This window comes from Piliocolobus tephrosceles, chromosome 2 (assembly GCF_002776525.5).
Source record: "Piliocolobus tephrosceles isolate RC106 chromosome 2, ASM277652v3, whole genome shotgun sequence".
In the NCBI taxonomy this organism is placed as follows: domain Eukaryota; kingdom Metazoa; phylum Chordata; class Mammalia; order Primates; family Cercopithecidae; genus Piliocolobus; species Piliocolobus tephrosceles.
The window spans coordinates 77,501,127-77,524,257 of NC_045435.1; the positions used below are offsets into that span (position 1 = coordinate 77,501,127).

General features: G+C 37.9%; 1 protein-coding gene and 1 long non-coding RNA gene across 2 annotated transcripts in view; one reads left to right on the forward strand and one right to left on the reverse strand.

Annotated features, from left to right (window-relative positions):
• The window catches only part of C2H3orf67 (chromosome 2 C3orf67 homolog), a 303,609-nt gene that overhangs the window by 146,360 nt on the left and 134,118 nt on the right, over positions 1-23,131 (forward strand). The window lies entirely within an intron of this gene.
• The window catches only part of LOC111533995, a 204,425-nt gene that overhangs the window by 117,518 nt on the left and 63,776 nt on the right, over positions 1-23,131 (reverse strand). The gene's annotated exons all lie outside the window — the stretch shown is intronic.

Consider the following 23,131-nt stretch of genomic DNA (forward strand, 5'->3'; position numbering starts at 1 on the left):
ATTGTTCATAATTTGATTTATAAATATACTCTGCAGGTAACTCAGCTCCCTGGAATTCATAAGGTAGCACACCATACTGCTAAGATGGCTTTAAACAACCAAAAGTATTGAAAGAATACTGATGCCTCCTTTTGATTTTCATCTGGGATTATTATTTGTTAAATCAATTCTTCTAGAAGTCCAGGAAGCAGGGCTGCATATAAGATGTCAAAGGTGAATACTTAGAAGTTTCTATCTAGACTTTAGATTAGTGTTCCATCTGGGCGAGTACCTGAGAAATCTTGATGTGGCTCACTCTGTGGAACAGGACACTGTGCCTATAAATTTCATTTGATAATAAGTCACAGCAGTGTATTAACAGCTCTCCAAAGAGATCACACACCACAGTGTGGCTGTTCGTCTTATGTACCACTTACAGACTATACGAGAAAGTGAAATATTTCATTTTTTTAAATGGCACCCAGCAAATAAGAAGCCTCAAAATTTTTAGAAATATTTGTGCAGTGTACATCAGATCATAGAAGGTGAATCATAACCTGATTAATATTTTAAAATAAATGTAAAAAAAAGTGGATCAAACATAGCAAAGTAAATTCATGTTTCAATCTCCGATCCTTCCTCAAGCCCCACTAAAATTACAAGATAGGAATAAAAAAGGCATAAATCCACCAGAATAAAGAATATAGGAGGGGAGACAATAACAGACTAGAGACATTTGTAAGTTTTATAACATTAAGCAATGACTTAGAAGAGCAAAGAAAGCTGAAACCTTTAGGCTTATAGAGAGGTTTGCCAAGGAGTTTCAGAGAGGCTCAAGAATTTGCAGCTTTACATACTGGCAAAGGCAGGCTAAGGATGAGGGCTGAAAACAGGGAGATTGGCCAAAATTCTGTATAGGTTGCTATAGGAGGACCCCAGGTTCCTGCTCTAACTCCATATAACCAACCCACAGGAGATTTAGTCTCTGGAGAAACTGAATCAGAGAGCTTCTGAACATGGGTGCATCAGGCACTTGATATCAAAATTAACAAGAAGGAAATGGATATGGTAGGGAAAATCTATGTTTTTTTTCAGAGTTAAGAAAAGATACTGCATCTATAAAATAAGAATAATGTGTTTTTGTTTTACTTCAATAAACATTTTATTGAGGTGTATTGTAAGTGTTACTATATTATAAATTTTATATATATGTAGAAACATGCAGAACATAAGTGTACAACTTGAGATCTTACCACAAAGTGAACACATTTCTGTAACCACCACCCAGACCAAGCATTACAAGCATCCTACAAGCCCGCTTATGTCTCCTCCCAATCATCACTTTCTCCCTTCTCCTAAGAGATAACCTCTATACTGGCTTCTAACAGATTAATATTACCTATCTTTTACATTTATAGAAATGGAGTCACATAGTACATATTTCATGTATACTTTCTTGTACTAAACACTGTTTGTGAGATTCATTTATGTTGTGGCACATAACAGTAATTTTCTGATTTTCAGTATTGTATAGTATGCTATTGAATGGATATACCTTATTTTATTTATCCATTTTCAGTTGTTATGAATAATGGTGTTAGAAGCATTCTTCTATTCTCTTGGGGCATGCATGTAGGCATTTATCTCAGAGCAGAATGAATGCATACTTCAGCATTCTTAATTTCAGTTACTTTATTTTTTGATTCTAGAATTTGCATTTGATTCTTTTTTATGGTTTCCATTCATAAGATGGAGTTCTACATCTTGTTAACAAGTTTGTCAAATATGTTAATCAAAGTTACTTTAAAGCATTTAGCTCACAACTCCAATATTTGGATTTATATGTAGGCCTAGTTCTGTTATCTGTTTATTTTTCCCTTGGTCTTGTCTCTTGGTATGCCTAATAAGTTTTGAGTGAATGATGGACATTGGGTATAAAAAACTTAGGAAATATTTTTAGGCTCTAGATGGTGTTTTCTTCCTCTGAAGATATAAAACCAAAAAATAAGAGAAATAAGTGCAAAAGACTGAAAATAGGATGGAAATGCTAACAATATTACGTATTAGTCCAGGGAGTTCACCATCAGAGTAAAAGGATTCCAGAAAGAGAGACTAGAAGAAACAGAAATGTAAGATTTCCCAAAATTCAAGGACAGATAATTTCAGATTGACATAGCTCATCACATGCCAGAACAACTAATGAAAAAGACTCACCACTGTGAAATTTTAGAACAGGAAAGATAAAGAGAAGATCCTTTAAGCTTCCACAATTGAAAAAAAATACAATTTATGTACAAAGGATTGGGAATAAGAATGTTATCTAACTTCTTAATAGCAACATTAGATGATACAAGACCTTGAAACTCTACCTTTAAAAATCTAAGGTAAAATTGTTATCAACCTAAAATTCTGTATACATCCAGTCTATCAATCAAATGATGCCGAATGAAGATACAAGGCCTCAAAAACTTATTTACGTCGTTTCTCAGAAAATATCTCGAAGATATTCTCCACAAAAATGAATGAGTAGGTGAAGAAAAGGAAGTATATAGGAATCAAGAAACAGAAAATTTCATCCAGGAGAAAAGCAAAGAGAGAATCTGCTCCAAAAAAGTCTTAATAGCAAATACATGGAATCAACCCAAATGCCCATCAGTGATAGAATGGATAAAGAAAATGTGGTGCGCATACACCAGGGAATAATACTATGCAGCCATAAAAAGGAATGAGATCATGTCCTTTGCAGGGACGTGGATGAAGCTGGAAGCCATCATCCTCAGCAAACTAACACAGGAACAGAAAACCAAACACAGGATGTTCTCACTCATAAGTGGGAGCTGAACAATGAAAACACATGGACGCAGGGAGGGGAATGACACACTGGGGCCTATTGGGAAGTAGGGGACAAGAGGAGGGAGAACTTCAGGAAAAATAGCTAATGCATGCTGGGCTTAATACTTAGGTGATGAGTTGATAGATGCAACCAACCACCATGGCACATGTTTACCTATGTAACAAATCTACACATCCTGTACATGTACCCCAGAACTTTAAATTAAATTAAGTTTAATTTAATTTAAAACAAAAAGTAAAGTCTTTAAGAAAAAAAGCAAAGGGATTTCTAGAATTAAGCTCAAAAGAATTCAAAGGATGACTCTTGGACAGCACATCTATAGGCAGACTGTCCAGAGTTTAGCAGAAAAATGGAAACTTTCAGGAGAAAAGTCTCCAGGAAAAAAATGTATCACATAGAGTATGATGTGTTTGAACATGAAGAATAAAATTGATTGTGATGTTGTAGTGCTAATGGAGGATTTAGAAATAATTATTGTTAGAAATGTAGAAAACCTGCAACAAAACAAAACAATAATCAACATCAAGGAAAACAAAAAGTTGTACAAGAGAAGAAATATCGTAATATATCATGTAGTTCAGATGTGCACAACGTTTTTTTTAAGTAGACTTTTTTTTTTTAGCAGTTTTAGGCTCACAGCAAAATGAAGCGGACAGTATAGAGTTTTCATCATGTCCCTTGTCCCCACACACGTGCAGCCTTCCCCACTGTGAACATGCATACCAGAATGGTACATATGTTACAATTGATGAACCTACATTGAGACATCATTATCATCCAAAGTCTATAGTTTACATTAGAATTCATTATTGGTACTATACATTCTTTGGGTTCTTGCAAATATGTAAAGACCTGTGTCTAGTACTATAGTGTACAGAATAGGTTCACTGCCCTAAAGGTCTTCTGTGCTCCAGCTATTTCTTTATTTCTTCCCCCAACCCCTGGCATCCACTCATCTTTTAAAATTACCTCCCTAATTTTCCTTCTCCAGAATGTCATAGTTAAAATTATATAGTATGTAGCCTTTTCAGATTGGTTTCTTTCACTTAGTAATATGCATTTAAGGTTCCTCCATGTCTGTTAATAGCATCATAGCTCAATTCTTTTTAGCATTGGATAATATTCCATTGTATACATGTACCACAGTTTATTCATCCATTCACCTATTGAAAGACATCTTCATTGCTTCCAGGCTTTTGCAATTATGAATAAAGCTGTTATAAACATTTTTGTGTAGGTTTTTTTGTGGACACACTTTTCAACTCATTTGGATATACCAAGGAATGTGATTGCTGGATTGTGTGGTAACAGCCTGTTTAGTTTTGTAAAAAATTTGCAAGCTGTCTTCCAAAGTGGCTGTACTATATTACATTTCCCCCAGCAGTGAATACGAGTTCCTGTTACTCCACATTCTCACCAGCATTTGGTGTTGTCACTGTTTTGGATATTTCACCATTCTATTATGTGTGTAGTATAAACTTTTTAGTATGATCTTAGTAATGTAAAACACTGAATAAGAATTTATCCAAAAATTATGAAAAATCGTATTAGAAGGATGAGAGGAGGGAAGGAAAATGGGGTGGTGGCTTAAGAATGGTGAGTCCTCTGTTTTTCAAAATTGAAATCAGAGGTATTATCCAAAACTGATAGGTGAAAAAATGTCAGTACAAGGCTACTATTTATAAGTGTGGAAATAAACACTGGAAGATTTAGAAGATGTAACTGAAAGGCTTGAAAATACTTACCTCTGCATTGCAAGACTTTGGGACAAGGGAGGTGTAAGAGCAGCCTTAGGTGAAAGGGTAACAGTGATTTTTTTCTTATAATTTTGTAGTATCACTGGAGCTTTTAAATAATATAGATGTATTATTATGTTTAAAAATTAATTTTATTAAAAGTGAATGGATAATCCGTAAGGGAGTCTAAGAACAAGCATTGGTGTGATTTCTTTCAGGTGTTTGGAAGGCCTGAAAAGAAACCTTATGAATGTAGCCTCTCAGATTGCCTGAAATGTTCTGAATAGACATGGGGAAGCACACTGTGATTCAAGGTGCTGTGGCATATAACCCTGTATTCCTTTCATCTTAGCTGCCAGTACTTCACCTTATACACACCCTATCTTTATGCTTCAGCTTCCTCATCAGTAAAATGAGGATAATACTTATTCCTTGATTAGGTAAAACGCTATTATTGTATTTCCAGTGCAAACAAAGTGTGTAAACCAAGTGCATCTTAGAAAAGTTAAGTTGGTATTGTAGAGCCTAAGACATGAATTAATGTTCCCACACAGTCCATTGCTGTGATCCTGCAGCAACTTTGGTGGTTTTGTGTGAGTTCTGAACATCTCTGAGCTTTGCTTTCTCATTGATTACTATAAGGTTATTGTAGAGATCCAATTAAATACGAAAGTGGATGTGCATAAATGATAATGCAGTGTGCAGATGTTAAACATTTATCTGTCTTCTATTCACCAGACACCAGGATGATGCAGCCCCGGCTTCCCTGCTCAGGGTCTAGCAAGAAACCTTACATGTAATAGTAGATTAAATCCCAGTGGTAACTTCCCTGATGGGCTTACTTAGCAGTAAGAAGAGAGTCTAGAGCACTTGCCCCTTACTTGAGAGAGCCGTTTCATGAGGCACTTGGATTTCACAGACCTGTCAAGTTAAGAAAACCTTAACTACCATAGGTTGCCGACATATGAATTTGTCAAATTGGAAGATTAAAACACACAAACAAGAAAAACTACAGTTATTCTGATTGTTTCATTAAATGAAAGGACATTTACACAGACACGCACACACACACTCACACACGAGGCACAAAGTAAGAAGGTCTTAATTTAGGAATGGAGGCTGACATTTTCACCATAGACTAGTGAAAATGACTTCATAGATTAGTATCTGTCCATAGCCACTGTTTGGGAGATACTGATCTAGGAAATTAACTTTCCAAACTGCATCTTATTTTTTGTTTTTGTTTTTAAGACAGGATCTCACTCCATTGCCCAGGCTGTAGTGCAGTGGCGTGATCATGGCTCACTGCAGCCTCAGCCTCCCTGCAGACAGCCTCAAGCTGTCCTCCCACCTCAGCCTCCTGATTAGCTGGGACTACAGGTGTGTACCACCTGCCTAGCTAATTTTTTCTATTTTGGGTAGAGACAGGGCGTCACTATGTTGCCTAGGCTGGTCTTGAATTCCTAGGCTCAAGTGATCCCTCCTTGACCTCCCAAAGTGCTGGGGTTACAAGGTGTGAGCCACTGCACCTAGCCCTATACTGCATCTTGAAGGAAAAGTATTAATAATTATTTTCCAACCAATGCAAATAGGAAAATGAGTAGAAAAAGCATTTCAGGCAGAGAAAAGGGCATATATATATAAAGTCATGGCATCATGAAAGGATCTCATATGCTCAAGGAACAAGTTCAGTATTGTGGCAGGGTGGAAGGTATAATACAATATTGCAACACTAGGCTGCATATTTAGGATGGCATAAAGATGTAGAGCTCAGTTCCTGTCCTCTGAGTTCTGTGTGTAATTATAGACATTAGAAAAGTTAATACAAGAGTTCGTTATGAAGACAATTACACATAAAAGGACAAAGGATAACATAGTATAGGACAAATTGAGTGTCCTTGGTCAAGGAGGTGGGCAGTAGAAGTGATGCAATGATTGTGATAACGATGATGATAGTGGAGATGGTGATGATGATGATTGTGGTGATGATTACAGCATTACTTCTTGATGTGACCTAGGCAGAGTTCTAAACACTGATAGATATGAACTTATTTAATGTTCATAACAACTCTGTGAGATGGGTGTTGCCATTATCCCCATTTTATATATAGGAAAACTGAGGCTTGGGGAGGTCAAGTAATGTGCACAATGTCACACAATTCTTCAGTAGTACAGCCAGTACTTGAACCTTGCAGTGGGGTTCCTAGCTCATATTCCTAGTTATTTCAGTGTACTGTTTCTCATGTGCTGGTAGAAGAGAGATAAATTTAAAAAGGTAAGATACAAGAGATGCCATGGAGTAAGAATGCCAAGATTTGGGGACTGGCTGTGTTGAGGGTGTCTATATTGCAATAAGTAACAGATATCTTTTTGTCTTTATTCTGCAAAGACTGATTAGTCTGTGTTGAGAACTTTATCACAGGAAATTTTTTAACCTATTTCTTAAATTCCACACTGGGATTTCATTTAAAAATATTGCATTAAGTGCTTACTTGAGCTCAGTACTTTATTGTCCTTGGATTGTTTAAACTGCTATCATTTCAGTCTAGAACTTCTGAAACTCACCCAAGTTAGGAGATTTTGCCTAATTCCTTTCTATTGTGTCTTTACATGGTGAGATATAATAGAAAGTGAATTTTTTGGAACGTTGCTTCAAGCAATTAATCAGTTTTCACTTTTCCAGAGAAATGACTTTTGCTGGACAAGTAGTAAAGCATACTGATTTGATTTACTTTATTACTTTTATGACTCTTGAGAAGACAGGAGCTGGCATTTTTAGGCATTTGTATGACAGAATTATTGATTAACTCATATAATTTTTCTGTGTTTAAAATAAAAACCAGAATGCATATGTAGATAGATAAGAGAAAGAGGAGAAAAACAAACAGAGAAGAACAAGCAATGATAATATCTGTGTAGATTGTTAAGTAAAAGGAAGACAGAGGAGAGAAATGAGAAGAGAGAAGATCAAGTTATGATCTGTGAAACAAGATATGCTACACCAATGATGATGATGCAGGTCTCCTGACTCCCCAGTTCAGGGCTCTTTCTCAAATATTCTGTGCTCTATGTTCTGTGTATTCTGTGTTCAGAAATGTGAGAGGAGAAAAATTAAAGGTATGATTTCAGACTAAGAGCCCCGGAAGGCATAGACCCTGTATTTTCATGTTTTTGTCTCTAGCAAAAGACCTGGCACTGGTAACTTACCATAAATGTTTGATTAACTAATGAATTAAAAATTGGCTATTTATTTAACTATTCATCCATTCACTCTTTCTGTTCAATAAAACCTTTATTGCGTGTCAAGCAATGTGAAGAAAATTTATTCCTTCAAAGGCCACGGAGAATCTAGAAACACTGACATCTAGCCTTAATAGACTCACTGAACAGGGAGGGGCTTTAGAGATGCTCTAATCCAATGTCTTAATTAGACAGATAAAGAAAAGAAGTCCCATGGAAGTGAGGCATTTTGTGCTGCGGTCACACAAGATGGAATTCAAGACCAGGCCTCTGACTGTTCTTTCCTCAACAGTGCACAAGTTTACCTCCACCAATAATCAGAATGATTTTGTGGCTTTAGTATGTATTATTAGTTGTAATAATATTTGTTATTCTTATGTTGGGTGTTTCCTCACCTCTATTTTCATCTCCAAATCAGGTGAATGCACATCATACCCAAATCTCATTAGTTTAAGGCTCTATTTCTATACCTTCCTGTAGTGGTGTTGAACTCAAAATGCCCTTTCCTAGCAAATCCCCTCAGGACAAGAAAGGGGGTGTGGTCTTAGTATAACAGAGGTGCCCAGCAGCCAATAGTAGAACCCACAAAAATGGGTCATGAATATCTGTATATCAAGACTCACAATTATTCTGATTAAAATATCTACTATATTTTAAAATTAAACATTTATAAAATATTATTTATAATAGAACCTCATCTCTCAGAAACTCTAAAAATAACAATTCCATATACAATAGCATCCAAAAATAATTAACTACCTAGGAATAAATGTAATGAAGAAGGAGAAAGTACACTGAAAACTACAAAACATTCCTGCAAGAAATTAAAGAAGACCTAAATACATAGAAAGACATCTCACATGCATGGATTGGAAGACTTAATATTGTTAAGATGTCAGTATTACCCAAAGCAATCTACAGATTCAATGCAGTTTCTCTAGAAATTCCAATGACCTTTTTTGCAGAAATGGAAAAGCTGGTCTGAAATTCATGTAGAATAGCAAGGGAACCCAAATAGCCAAAACAATCTTGAAAATAAAGATCAAAGTTGAAGGATTCACACTTCCCAATTGCAAAACTTACTGCAAAGCTACAGTAACCAAAACAATTTGGCTTTGGAATAAGGATTGACATATAGACCAACTCAATAGAACTGGGTCCAGAAACAAACTGATACGGTTTGGCTGTGTCTTCACCCAAATCTCATCTTAAATTGTAGTTCTCATAATCCCCATGTGTTGTGGGAGAGACCCGGAGAGAGGTAGTTGAATTATGGCTGCAGTTACCCTCATGCTGTTCTTGTGATAGTGAGCTCTCATGAGATCTGATTGTTTTACAAGGGGCTTTCCCCTCGTTGGTCAGCACTTCTCTCTCCTGCTGCTTTATGAAGAAGGACATGTTTGCTTCCCCTTCTGCCATGACTGTAAGTTTCCTGAGGCCTTGCCAGCCATACAGAACTATGAGTCAATTAAACCTCTTTCCTTTATAAATTACCAAGTCTTGGATATTTCTTCATAGCAGCCTGAGAAGGAACTAATACACAAACCATACATTTGATTTCAAAATGGGCTATAAGACCATTTAATAGAGGGAGAATAGTCTCTTCAGCAAATGATTCTGTATATCCACATGCGAAAAAATAAGTTGGACTCCTACCACATATCATATACAAAAATTAATTTAAAATGTTTCCATGACGTAAATATAAGAGCTGAAACTATAAAACTCTTAGGGAAAAAGAGAGGTAAATCTTCATGACCTTGCATTGTCAATAGTATTAGATATGACACCAAAAGCACAGCAACAAAGTTTTTAAAAATAGATAAACTGGACTTCATCAAAATGTAAAACTTTTGTGTATTGAAGAACACTATCAAGAAAGGGAAGAGACAACCTACAGCATGTGAGAAGATATTTGCAAATTGTATATCTGATATGATATGTGTCCTGGTTTATATATGAATACATAGAGAGAAAACATTCTAGTATATTCTAGTACCAAGAATATAGTCAGTCCATCCTCCATATCTGCAGATTCCCCATTCACAGATTTTCAACCAAGTGCACATGAAAAATATTCAGGAAAAAAAAAATAAAAATAACAATATAACAATAAAAGTAATAGAAATAAACATTATGTATAACTATTCCCTAGCATTTTCATTGTATTAGGTATTGTAGGTTATATAGAGACGATTTAAGGTATATTGGAAGATGTGCATAGATTATAATGTAAATACTAAACTGTTTTATCTGCAGATTTTGGTATCCATGTAGAGTCCTAGGAACCAATCCTTTGTGGATACCAATGGGATGACTGTATAAAGAACTCTTAAAACTCAACAACAAAAAGACAAACAACTCAATTTAAAAATAGTCAAAGGACTTGAATAGACATTTCTTCAAATAAGATATCCAAATGGTAGACAAACATATGAAAATATGCTCAATATCATTAGCCATTATGGAAATGCAAGTTCAAATCACAATGAGGTACCACTTAATACCCACTAGGATGGGAATAAGTGTTGGCAAGGTTGTAGAGAAATTGGAATCCCTGTACATTACTGGTAGGAATACAAAATGGTTCACCCACTGTGGGGAAACACTGTGGCAGTTCCCCAGAAAGTGAAATGTAGAATTACCATATAACCCTACAGTTCCATTCCCAGGTATATACCCAAAAGAATGGAAAACAGATATTCAAACAAGTACATGTACATACATGCTCATAGCAGCACAATTCACAGTAGCCAAAATGTGAAAACATCCCAAGTGCTCATCAACAAATGAATGGATTAAAAAATGATGTTGTTTGTATTACAGTGGAGTAGCACTCAGCCATTTGTATGTATTGCAGTGGAATGACATTCAGCCATAAGAAGGAATGCAGTACTGACACATGCTACAATGTAGAGGAACCTCCAAAACATGCTCAGTGAAAGCAGCTAGACAAAAAAAGGTCACATAATGTATGATTCCACTTTTATGGAATGTCCAGAATAGGCAAATCCACAGAGACAGAACACAGATCTCTGGCTGCTAGGGACTGGGGACTTGAGAGATTGAGGAGAAACTACTTAATGGGTAAGGGGTTTTATTTTGGAGTGATAGAAATGTCTGAAAGTAGATAGAGGTGGTAGTTACACAACATTGTGAATGTGCTAAGTGCCACTTTGAAATGGTCAATTTTCTGTTAATGTGAATTTCTCTTCAATAAAGCATTTTTTTAAAAAAAGTTCTGAAGGCATGATTCATTCAGGATAGCCAAGTTTTAGGTGTAGCCCAGGTTTATTTACCCCTTCAGACATCAAAACCTTTTGTTATTAAAAAAATCACTTAGTAAGATGTAGTGCTTTTTTGTAATGAAATAATTTACATAACACTTACGTAGCACTTGCTGTATACCAGGCACTGTTCTTATCCACTCATTACATTAATCATTACTTAAACCTCATTTAATCATCACAATAGCCCTTTGAGGTAAGTTCTATTTTTGTGTCCATGATTTACAGATAAGGAGAGCAGGGTACATACAACAAGGTAAAGTTATTGTGCCAAGTTCACACAGCTAATAAGTGGTTGAGCCAGAATATGAACCCAGGATGCCTTGCCCCAGAGCCTGTGCTATAATATACTGCTTCTTAATACTTTCAAGGTACCCCCACCACAGCCAAGGGAAGCGGTGAGTGATTGTGCAGTCCTGCCCAGGAAACCACGCACCTCCCGTGGATCTTTGCAACCAGCAGATTAGGAGATCCCCTCATAAGCCCATGCCACCAGGGTATTGGGTCCAATACACAGAACTGTGTGGAGTCCCAGCAGAGCAGCCACTCAGGCACACACAGAGACCCAGGAGTTTTGCATACTCCACCCCTGGGATTCTCAGCAAGGTGGGAGATCCATCCCTAGGAAAGGAACTGAATCCAGGGAGCCAAGCAGATGTTCTGCAGGCCCCACTTCCACAGTGCCTCACAAATTAAGACCTACTGGCTTGGAATTCCAGCCAGCCAGCAGCAACAGGCGTGAGTCTGCCTGAGAAGGACTGAGTTCCCAGCGGGAGGGGCAGCCACCATCTCTATGGTTTGGGCAACTCAGCTGTTCCAACCTGTCAGCTCTGGAGAGTCCAGACGGTCTGGACAAGGAAGGGTCCCCCACAAAACAGCACAGCTGCACTACCAGAAAGCAGCCAGACTGCTTTTTTAAGTGGGTCCCTGATCCTGTTGCTTCTAACTGGATGAGACCTCCCAACAGGGGTCTCTAGCCTCCTCCTACAGGTGCAGTTCAGGCTGGCAACATGTCAGTACCCCCTGGGATAGAGATTCCAGAGGAAGGAGCAGGCTGGTATTTTTGCTGTTTCATGGCCTTCACTGGTGATACCTTGGTATGGGAAAAGCTGAGGCAACTAGGGTCTGGACCGGACCTCAGAAAACCACAGCAGCCCTATGGAAGAATAGCCTGACTGTTAAAAACAAAGAGAAAATGACAACAATAACGTAAACAAAAAGGACTCCACAAAAATCCAACTCAAAGATGAGCAATCTCAAAGATCAAAGGTAGATAAATCCACAAAGATGAGAAACAATCAATGCAAAAACACTGAAAACTCAAAAAGCCAGAGTTCCTAGTTTCCTCCACATGACAACAACAGCTCTCCAGAATGGCACAAAATGGGGCTGAGGCTGAGATGACTAAACTAATAGAAGTAGGCTTCAGAAGGTGGGTAATAATGAACTTTGCTGAGCTAAAGGAGCATGTTGTAACCCAATGCAAAGAAGCTAAGAATCATGATAAAACAATACAGGAGCTGATAGCCAAAATAGCCAGTTTAAGGAGGAACATAACTGAACTGATGGAGCTGAAAAACACAACATGAGAACTTCACAATGCAATCACAAGTATCAATAGCAGGCCAGGTACAGTGGCTCACACCTATAATCTCAGCACTTTGGGAAGCCGAAGCATGTGGATCACTTGAGCTCAGGAGTTTGAAACCAGACTGGCCAACATAGTGAAACCCTGTCTCTACTAAAAATACAAAAATTAACCAGACATAGTGATGCGCTTATGTAGTTCCAGTTACTTGGGAGGCTAAGGCAGGAGAATCACTTGAACCTGGGAGGCAGAGGTTGCTGAGAGATGAGATCACACCACTGCACTGCAGCCTGGGTGACAGAGTGAGACACTGAAAAAAGAAAAAAAAAGTAACAGAATAGACCAAGTGGAGGAAAGAATCTCAGAGCTTGAAGAGTATCTCTCTGAAATAAGAAAGGCAGACAAGAATAGAGAAAAAAAAAGGAATGAACAAAACCTCCAAGAAGTATGGGGATTATGGAAAGAGACTGAACTTACAACTGACTGAGGTACCTGAAAGAGACTGGGAGATGGAACCAACTTGGAAAACATACTTCAGGATATCATCCAGGAGAACTTCCCCAACCTAATAAGCCAGGCCAACATTCAAATTCAGGAAATGCAGAGAACCCCAATAAGATACTCCATGAAACAATCAACACCAGGGCACATAATCATCAGATTCTCCAACATCAAAATGAAAGAGAAAATGTTAAGGGCAGTCAGAGGGCAAGGCCAGTTCACCTACAAAGGGAAGCCCATCAGACTAACAGCAGACCTCCCAGCAGAAACCCTGCAAGTCAGAAGAGACTGGGGAACAAATTCAACATTCTTAAGAAAAGAATTTCCAACCCAGAATTTCATATCTGGCCAAACTAAGCTTCATAAGTGAAAAGAAATAAGATACTTTTCAGACAAGCAAATGCTGATGGAATTCATCACCACGAGGCCTGCCTCACAAGCACTTCTGAAGGAAACACTAAATATGGAAAGGACAGACCATTACCAGCCACTACAAAAAACACACTGAAGTACCTGTGTATCTGAAGTACACAGACCAGTGACACTGTGAAGCAATCACATAAACAAATCTGCAAAATAACCAGCTATCATCATGACAGGATCAAATTCCCATATAACAATACTAACCTTAAATTTAAATGGACTTTGTGTCCCAAATAAAAGACACAATGGCAGCTGGATAATGAGCCAAGATTCGTGGTATGCTGCCTTCAAGAGACCTATCTCATGTGCAAAGACACACACACATAGGCTTAAAATAAAGGAATGGAGGAAAATTTACCAAGCAAATGGAAAACAGAAAAAAGCAGGGGTTGCAATCCTATTTTCTGACAAAACAGACTTTAAACCAACAAATATCGAAAAAGACAAAGAAGGGCATTATGTAGTGATAAAGGGTTCAATTCAAGAAGTGCTAACTATCCTAAATATATATGCACCCAATACAGGAGCATGCAGATTCATAAAGCAAGTTCTTAGAGACTTTCAAAGAGACTTAGACTCCCATACAATAATAATGGGAGACTTTAACACCCTGCTGACAATATTAGACAGATCATCAAAGCAAAAAATTCACAAAGATATTTAGGACCTGAACGCAGCTCTGGATCAAGTGGACCTGATAGATATCTACAGAACTCTCCACCCAAAAACAACAGCATATACCTTCTTCTCATCCCCACATGACACTCACTCTAAAATTGATCACATAAATCTGAAGTAAAACACTCCTCAGCAAATGCAGAAGAACTGAAATCATAACAAACAGTCCCTCAGACAACAGCACAATCAAATTAGAATTCAAGATTAAGAAATTCAGTCAAAACTACACAACTACATGGAAATTGAACAACCAGCTCCTGAGTTACTCTTGGGTAAATAATGGAATTAAGGCAGAAATCAGGAAGTTTTTCGAAACTAATGAGAACAAAGAGACAATGTAGCAGAATTTCTGGGATGCAGCTAAAGCACTGTTAAGAGGGAAATTTATAACACTAAATGCCCACATCAAAAAGCTAGAAAGATCACAAGTTAACAAGCTAAATCACAGTGAAAAGAACTAGAGAAACAAGAGCAAACAAACCCCAAAGCTAGCAGGAGACAAGAAATAACCAAGATCAGAGCTGAACTGAAGGAGATAGATACACACAAGATCAGAGCTGAACTGAAGGAGATAGATACACAAAATGCCCTTCAAAAAATCAATGAATCCAGAAGCTGGTTTCTTGAAAAAAATTAATAAAGTAGATAGAACACTAACTAGAGTAATAAAGATGAAAAGAGAAGTGAATCAAATAAACATGAGCGGAAATGATAACCACTGACCCCACAGAAATACAAACAACCATCAGAGAATACTATAAACACCTATGCACATAAACTTGAAAATCTAGTAGAAATGGATAAATTCATGGACACATACACCCTTCCAAGAGTGAACCAGGAAGAAACTGAGTCCCTGAATAGACCAATAATGAGTTCTGAAATTGAAGCAGTGATATGGTTTGGCTGTGTCCCCACCCAAATCTCATCTTGAATTCCCACATGTTGTGGGAGGGACCTGGTAGGAGGTAATTGAATCATGGGGGCAAGTTGTTCTTGTGCTGTTCTTGTAACAGTGAATAAGTCTCACAAGATCTGATGGTTTTAAAAAGGGGAGTTTCCCTAGACAAATTATTTTTGCCTGCTGCCATCCATGTAAGATGTCACTTGCTCCTCCTTGCCTTCCACCATGATTTTGAGGCCTCCCCAGCCATGTGGAACTGTGAGTTCCCCATTAAGCCTCTTTCTTTTGTAAATTGCCCAGTCTCGGGTATGTCTTTATCAGTAGCATGAAAACAGCCTAATACAGTACATTGGTACCAATAGAGTTGGAGCACTGCTGAAAAGATACCTAAAAATGTGGAAGCAACTTTGGAAATAACAGGAATGCCTAGAAGAAGAAACGAAAATGTGGGAAAGTTTAGAGCTTGCTAAACACTTGTTGAATGGCTTTAACCAAAATGCTGATAGCGATATGAACAACAAAGTCCAGGCTGAGGTGGTCTCAGAAGGAAATGAGGAACTTGGGAACTGGAGCAAAGTTGACTTTTGTTATGTTTTAGCAAAGAGACTGGTGGCATTTTGCCCATGCCCTAGAGATTTGTGGAACTTTGACCTTGAGAGAGATGATTTAGGGTATCTGGCAGAAGAAATTTCTAAGCAGCAAAGCATTAAAGAGGTGACTTGGGTGCTGTTAAAGGCATTCAGTTTTAAAAGGGAAGCATAACATGAAAGTTCTGAAAAGTTGCAGCCTGACAATGCGATAGAAAAGAAAATCCTATTTTCTGAGGAGAAATTCAAGCCAGCTGGCTGCAGAAATTTGCATAAATGATGAGGAGCCGAATGTTAGCCCCTAAGACAATGGGGAATATGTCTCTAGGGCATATCAGAGATCTTCTTGGAAGCCCCTCCCATCACAGGCCCTAAGGCCTAGGAGGAAAAAGTGGTTTCGTGGGCCAGGACCAGAGTCGCCATGTTGTGTGCAGCCTAGGGACTTGGTGCACTGTGACCCAGCTACTCCAGCCATGGCTACAAGGGGCCAACATGGAGCTTGGGCCGTGGCTTCAGAGGGTGCAAGCCCAAAGCCATGGCAGCTTCCACACAGTGTTGAGCCTGCAAGTGCACAGAGGTCAAGAATTGAGGTTTGGGAACCTCTGCCTTGATTTCAGAGGATATATGGAAATGCCTGGATGCCCAGGCACAAGTTTGTTGCAGGGGCAGGGCCCTCATGAGAACCTCTGCTAGGGCAGTGCAGAAGGGAAATGTGGGATTGGAGCCACTACACAGACTCCCTACTGGAGCACCACCCAGTGGAGCTGTAAGAAGAGGGCTACCATCCTCCAAAACCACAGAATGGTAGATCCACCAACAATTTGCACTGTGTGCCTGGAAAACTCGCAGACAACAACAGCCTGTGAAAGCATCTAGGATGGGGACTATGCCCTGCAGAGCCACAGGGCCAGAGCTGCCAAAGGCCATGGGAACACACCTGTTGCATCAGTGTGTCCTGAATGTGAGACGTGGAGTCAAAGGAGATCATTTTGGATCTTTGAGATTTGACTGCCCTGCTGGATTTTGGACTTGCATGGGGCCTGTAGCTTCTTTGTTTTGGCCAGTTTCTCTCATTTGGAACGGCTGTTTTTACTCAGTACCTGTACCCCTGTTGTATCTAGAAAATAACTAACTTGCTTTTGATTTTACAGGCTCATAGGCAGAAGGGACTTGCCTTGTCTCAGAAGAGACTTTGGACTGTGGTCTTTTTGAGTTAATGCTGAAATGAGTTAAGACTTTGGGGGACTGTTGGGAAGGCATAATTGGTTTTGAAATGTGAGAACATGAGATTTGGGAGGGGCCAGGGGGGAATGATATGGTTTCACTGTGAGCCTACCCAGATCTCATCTTGAATTCCCACGTGTTGTGGGAGGGACTCAGTAGGAGGTAATTGCATCATGGGGGCAGGTACTTCCTATGCTGTTCTCATGATGGCAAATAAGTCTCATGAGATCTGATCATTTTAAAAGGGGGAGTTTCCCTGCACAAGCTTTTTTTGCCTGCTGCTATCCTTGTAAGAGATGACTTGCTCCTTTTCCTTCCACCATGATTGTGAGGCCTCTCTAGCCATGTGGAGCTGTGAGTTCTCCATTAAACCTCTTTCTTTTGTAAATTGCCAAGTCTCAGGTATGTCTTTATCAGCAGCATGAAAACAGACTAATGCAGGCTCTAATAAACAGCCTACCAGCCAAAAAAAAAAAACAAAGCCCAGGAACAGACGGATTCACACCTGGATTCTGCCAGAGGTTAAAAAAAAAGCTGGTACCATTTCTAATAAAACTATTCCAAACCATTGAAAAGAAGGGACTCCTCCCTAACTCGTTCTATGAGGCCATCATTCTGATACCAAAACCTGGCAGATATACAACAAAAAAAGAAAACTTAAGGCCAATATCCTTGATGAACATTGATGCAAAAATCTTCACAAAAATATTGGCAAACCAAATCCAGCAGCTTACCAAAAAGCTTGTCTGCCACAATCAAATTGGCTTTATCCCCAGTATGCAAGGTTAGTTCAACATACACAAATCAATAAATGTCATCCATCACATACACAGAACCAAAGACAAAAACCACATGATTATCTTAATAGGTGCAGAAAAGTCGTTTGGTAAAATTCAACATCGCTTTATATTAAAAACTCTCAATAAACTAGGTGTTGAAGAAACACACCTCAAAATAATAAGAACTATATATGACAAACCCACAGCCAGTATCATACTGAATGGGCAAAAGCTGAAAGCATTCCCCTTGGAAACCAGCACAAGACAAGAATGCCCTCTCTCACCACTCCTATGCCATGTAATATTGGAAGTTCTGGTCAGGGCAATCAGGCAAGAGAAAGAAAGGAGTATTCAGATAGGAAGAGAGGAAGTCAAATTATCTTTTTGCAGATGACATGATCCTATATCTAGAAAACTGCATCATCTCAGCCCAAAGCTTTTTAAGCTGATAAGCAACTTCTGCAAAATCTCAGGATACAAAATCAACATGCAAACATTGCTAGCATTCCTATACACCAACAACAGGCAAGCAGAGAGCCAAATCATGAATGAACTCCCATTCACAACTGGCACAAAAAGAATAAAATATCTGGGAATACAACTAACAAGGGAATTGAAGGACCTCTTCAAGGAGGACTACAATCCACTCTCAGAGAAATCAGATAGGACACAAACAAATGGAAAAACATTCCATGCTCGTGTATAGGAAGAATCAATACCATGAAAATGGCCACACTGCCCAAAGTAATTTATAGATTCAATGCTATTCCCATTAAATTGCCATTGACGTTCTTCACAGAATTAGAAAGAAACTACTTTAAAATTCGTATGGAACCAAAAAAGAGCCTGTATAGCCAAGACAATCTTAAGCAAAAAGAACAAAGCTGGAGGCATCACACTATCCAACTTCAATCTATGCTTCAAGTCTACGATAACCAAAAGAGTATGGTACTGGTACAGAAACAGGCACATAGACCAATGGAAGAGAATAGAGAGCCTAGAAATAAGGCCACACATCTACAGCCATCTGATGATCTTCAACAAAGCTGACAAAATCAATGAATGGGGGAAAGACTGCCTATTCAATAAATGGTGCTGGGATAACTGGTTAGCCATGTGCATGAGATTGAAGCTGGACTCCTTTCTTACACCATATACAAAAATCAACTCAAGATGGATTAAAGACGTAAATGTAAAACCCAAAACTTGAAACCCTAGAAGAAAATCTGGGCATTCAGGACATAGACACAGGCAAAGATTTGTCTACTCAGGACACAGGCATGTGCAAAGACTTCATGATGAAAATGCCAAAAGCAATTGCAACAAAAGCATTTCAAAATAGACAAATGGGCTCTGTTAAACTAAAGAGCTTCTGCACAGCGAAAGAAACTATCATCAGAGTGAACAGACAACATAGAGAATGGGAGACTATTTTTGCAACCTATCCATCTGACAAAGGTTCAATATTCAGAGTTAAGGAACTTAAGAAATTTACAAGAAAAAAAAACAACCCCATTAAAAAGTGGGCAAAGGACATGAACAGACACTTCTCAAAAGAAGCCATATATGAGCCAACAAACATGAAAAAAAGTTCAATATCACTGATCATTAGAGAAATGCAAATCAAAACCACAGTGAGATACCATCTCACACTAGTCAGAATGGCCACTATTAAAAAGTCAAAAAAAAAAAAAAAAAGGTGCTAGTGAGGTTGTGGAGAAAAAGGAATCATTTTACACTGTTGATGGAAGTGCAAATTAGTTCATAGTTCATTCATTGTGGAGAACAGCATGGCGATTCCTCAAAGAACTAGAGGCAGAAATATCATTTGACCCAGCAATCCCATAACTAGGTGTATACCCAAAGGACTATAAATAAGTCTACTCTAAGGATACTTGCACACATATATACACTGCAGCACTATTCGCAATAGCAACGACATAGAACGAGATCATGTCCTTTGCAGAGACATGGAGCTGGAAGCCATTATCCTCAGCAAACTAATGCAGGAAGAGAAAACCAAATACTACATACTCTCATAAGTGGGAACTGAATGATAAGAACACATCGACACATGGAGGGAGGACAACACACACTAGGGCTTGTCAGGGGTTGGGGAAAGGAGAGCATCAGGAAGGATACCTAATGGATGCTGGACTTAATACGTGAATGATGGGAATGATCTGTGCAGTGAACCACCATGGCACACATTTACCTATGTAATAAACCTGCACACCCTCCACATGTACCCCTGAACTTAAAAGTTGAAAAAAAAGAATTATTTGTGATTTTGTTTCCTATTCTCTGCTAGGTGTAAGCTTCAAGGAGGCAAGGACAGGGTCACTCGGGCTCACCCCTAGATTCCCAGCCATTAGACATATGCCTGGCACACAGTAGAGCCTCAATAAATATTTGTTGACTGACAGAATGAGTAAATGAATGAAACTGGATCATGCTTTCTGTGAACTCACAATGAAGCGCTATTTAATGTTTATGTAGGGTCTATTCTATTTTCACACTTAGCCTTTATTTTAAAATTAAGCTGTATATGCTAAAAATACAATAACTTGGTAATTGGACATAGAAAAAGTGGTGATTGGTTAGTGGTGAGGTGGGAAGTCAAGTGAATTTCCATTTAGTGCTACAGAACATCCAGCTGCCAGGTAATAGATGGTCCTAAAGCTCTTTCATAGCTTGGTTTCACAAAAATGAGACTAAAGTCCCTTTCCAAATATTCCACCATGAAGTCTCAGAGAAATCTTTAGAGCTAGTAGTTCTAGATGGGCTTAATGGTTAGTCTAAAATAATCAACCAATTTTTTTTTTAATTCTCCTTTTATTGCAGGTTTTATACTGCTCACAGTTTCCCTCAAAGAATAATCCAGTAAGTGATGAAACAGTTCTAGGTGCAAAGGGAGAGTAGATATAGAGAAAGGAAAGATGTTGGATGATGCAGATTGGATTATAGCCTTTTAATGTGAAGTCTGATCTGCATGTCAACCATGTTTCTTTAAGATTCAGACTGCAGTTTTGTGATAGTCCCTGCCTTGTTCTATCTTCCATAAAAGCTTAGGCATTTATGGTTACTAGAGATTTGTTGTCTGTCTCTTGTTAGTTGTAAGTTCAAGTTTTGTGTTCATACATTTCAAATTTTGTATGCCATTGTATCCTTGTACTTGTCACACAAGCTCAATAAGCTAAAGTTTTCATGATTCTTGTTGTAGGGTTCAGAAGACAGCATTTTATTTCAGGTTTTGACTGGCCTCCAGAATTCTCTTCATCTTCTAATTTTAAAAATCTTTATTTATTATTATTGGCATTGACATGGAAATTATCTTTTTCTATCTCAAAGGAATTTTGAGGTATATGTCAAATATATCTGAAGTTAGGTAAATGTTTACTATTTTGAGAGTTCATTTGCTCAGTTGCTTATATAGATTTTCTAAATGATGACAAAGAATGGATGGACAAAACATCTGAAAACTAATATTTGTAAATCTAGTGCATTTTTAATGACTAGAGCATTAGGACATTTAGAAATCATTGCATTGCTGATGAAACTTCTAGTGCATTTTTAATGACTAGAGCATTAGGACATTTAGAAATCATTGCATTGCTGATGAGTATTTAAGTTTTTAGTTAGATGACTGATTTTCCTTTTTCAGATTAGGACATTAGGATCTAATTAGAAAAATGCCATGGCTAGGATACACAGAAACCTCTTCTATTTGCTTTTATAAAGTGTGAGAATTGTACATAAGGAAGTTTTTTGAAGGATGATTGGTTGAATTTTCCTGACTACATACATTCACATATATGCATACAAAATTTTTCCACCACATTCTAAAAACAGAAACTTTACTCATAAAAATCAAACATATATAGAAATTATTGTGAAGAATAAAATTAAAAACTATGCTCAAGTTAACCACCTAAAGATAGTTTCATTTGGTATATTTCCTTTCAGTTTTTTTGCCATTCACACTTTTTTTTTTTTTTTTTTAAGGCAGAGTCTTTCTCCGTCTCCAGGCTGGAGTGCAGTGGTGCAATCATCACTCACTGCAGCCTCCACCGCCCAGGCTCAAGTGATTCTCTCACCTCAGCTTCCTGGGTGGCTGGGACTATGCCCAGCTAATTTTTTTGGTTTGTTTTTTTTTTAGAGAAATGCGGTATGGCTATGTTACCCAGGCTGGTCTTGAACTTGGGCCTGAAATCCTCCCACCTCAGCATCCCAAAGTGCTGGGATTACAGGCTTGAGCCACCACACCCACCCCCTTCATACATTTTATAATTTCATTTTCTATGGTTGAGATAGATTTTTGTATCTGTTTTTTTTTTTTTTTTTTTTTTCATTTAACTTCTTATCTCAAGCCTTTCCCATATCATGGAGACATCTTCATAAATTCAATTTATTGTGGCTCTTTACAGTCTCACCCCATGAAACAATGTAATGTGCTTAACACTCCTCAAGTGCTGGAAATTTAAGTTGTTTATTTTTCAGAACTTATAAACACTTATTTGCATAGATTCTTGAGTTTCTAATTTTTTAAATTTTAGAGTAGATTCATAAAATGAAATTACTGAGTAAAATGGTATGAACATTTTTAAGGCTTTGGTACACATAGTAAAGTCTTTCTAGGATATTAACACTAATTTATATTCCCACTTGCTACAAATGACAAGGTTTAATATATTTACTATAAAAGAGGTCATATAAGTAAATAGGAAAAATGTATTAATAGTAAAATGGCTTACAAACATGAACAGAAAATTTACTAAAAAGAAAATTACAGAGAGACATCTGCACTCCCATGTTTATCGCAGCACCATTCATAATAGATGAGATACAGAATCAACACAGATGTCCAACAACAGATGAATGAATAAAGAAAATGTGATATACATACACCATGGAATATTATTCAGCCATAAAAAAGAATGAAATCCTGTCATTTGCAGCAACACAGATAGAACTGGACTTTATGTTAAGTGAAATAAGCCAGGAACAGAAAGTTAAATACCACTTGTTCTCACTCATGTGGAAGCTTTAAAAAATTAATCTCTTAGAAGTAAAAAGAAGTACAGAAGATACTAGATGCTGGGAATGGTAGGGGGAAGGGAGGGCTAGGGAAATATTTGTTAAAGAATACAAATGTATGGCTAGATAAGAGGAATACCACTGTAAGAGGACTATAGTTAACAATAATATGTTATATACTTTCAAATAGATAGGAAGATATTGAGTGTACCCACCAAAAAGGAATGATAAATGTTTGAGATGATGAACATGCTAATTACCCTGATCTGTTCACCATATATTACATGTATCTAAACATCACTATGAATATGTAC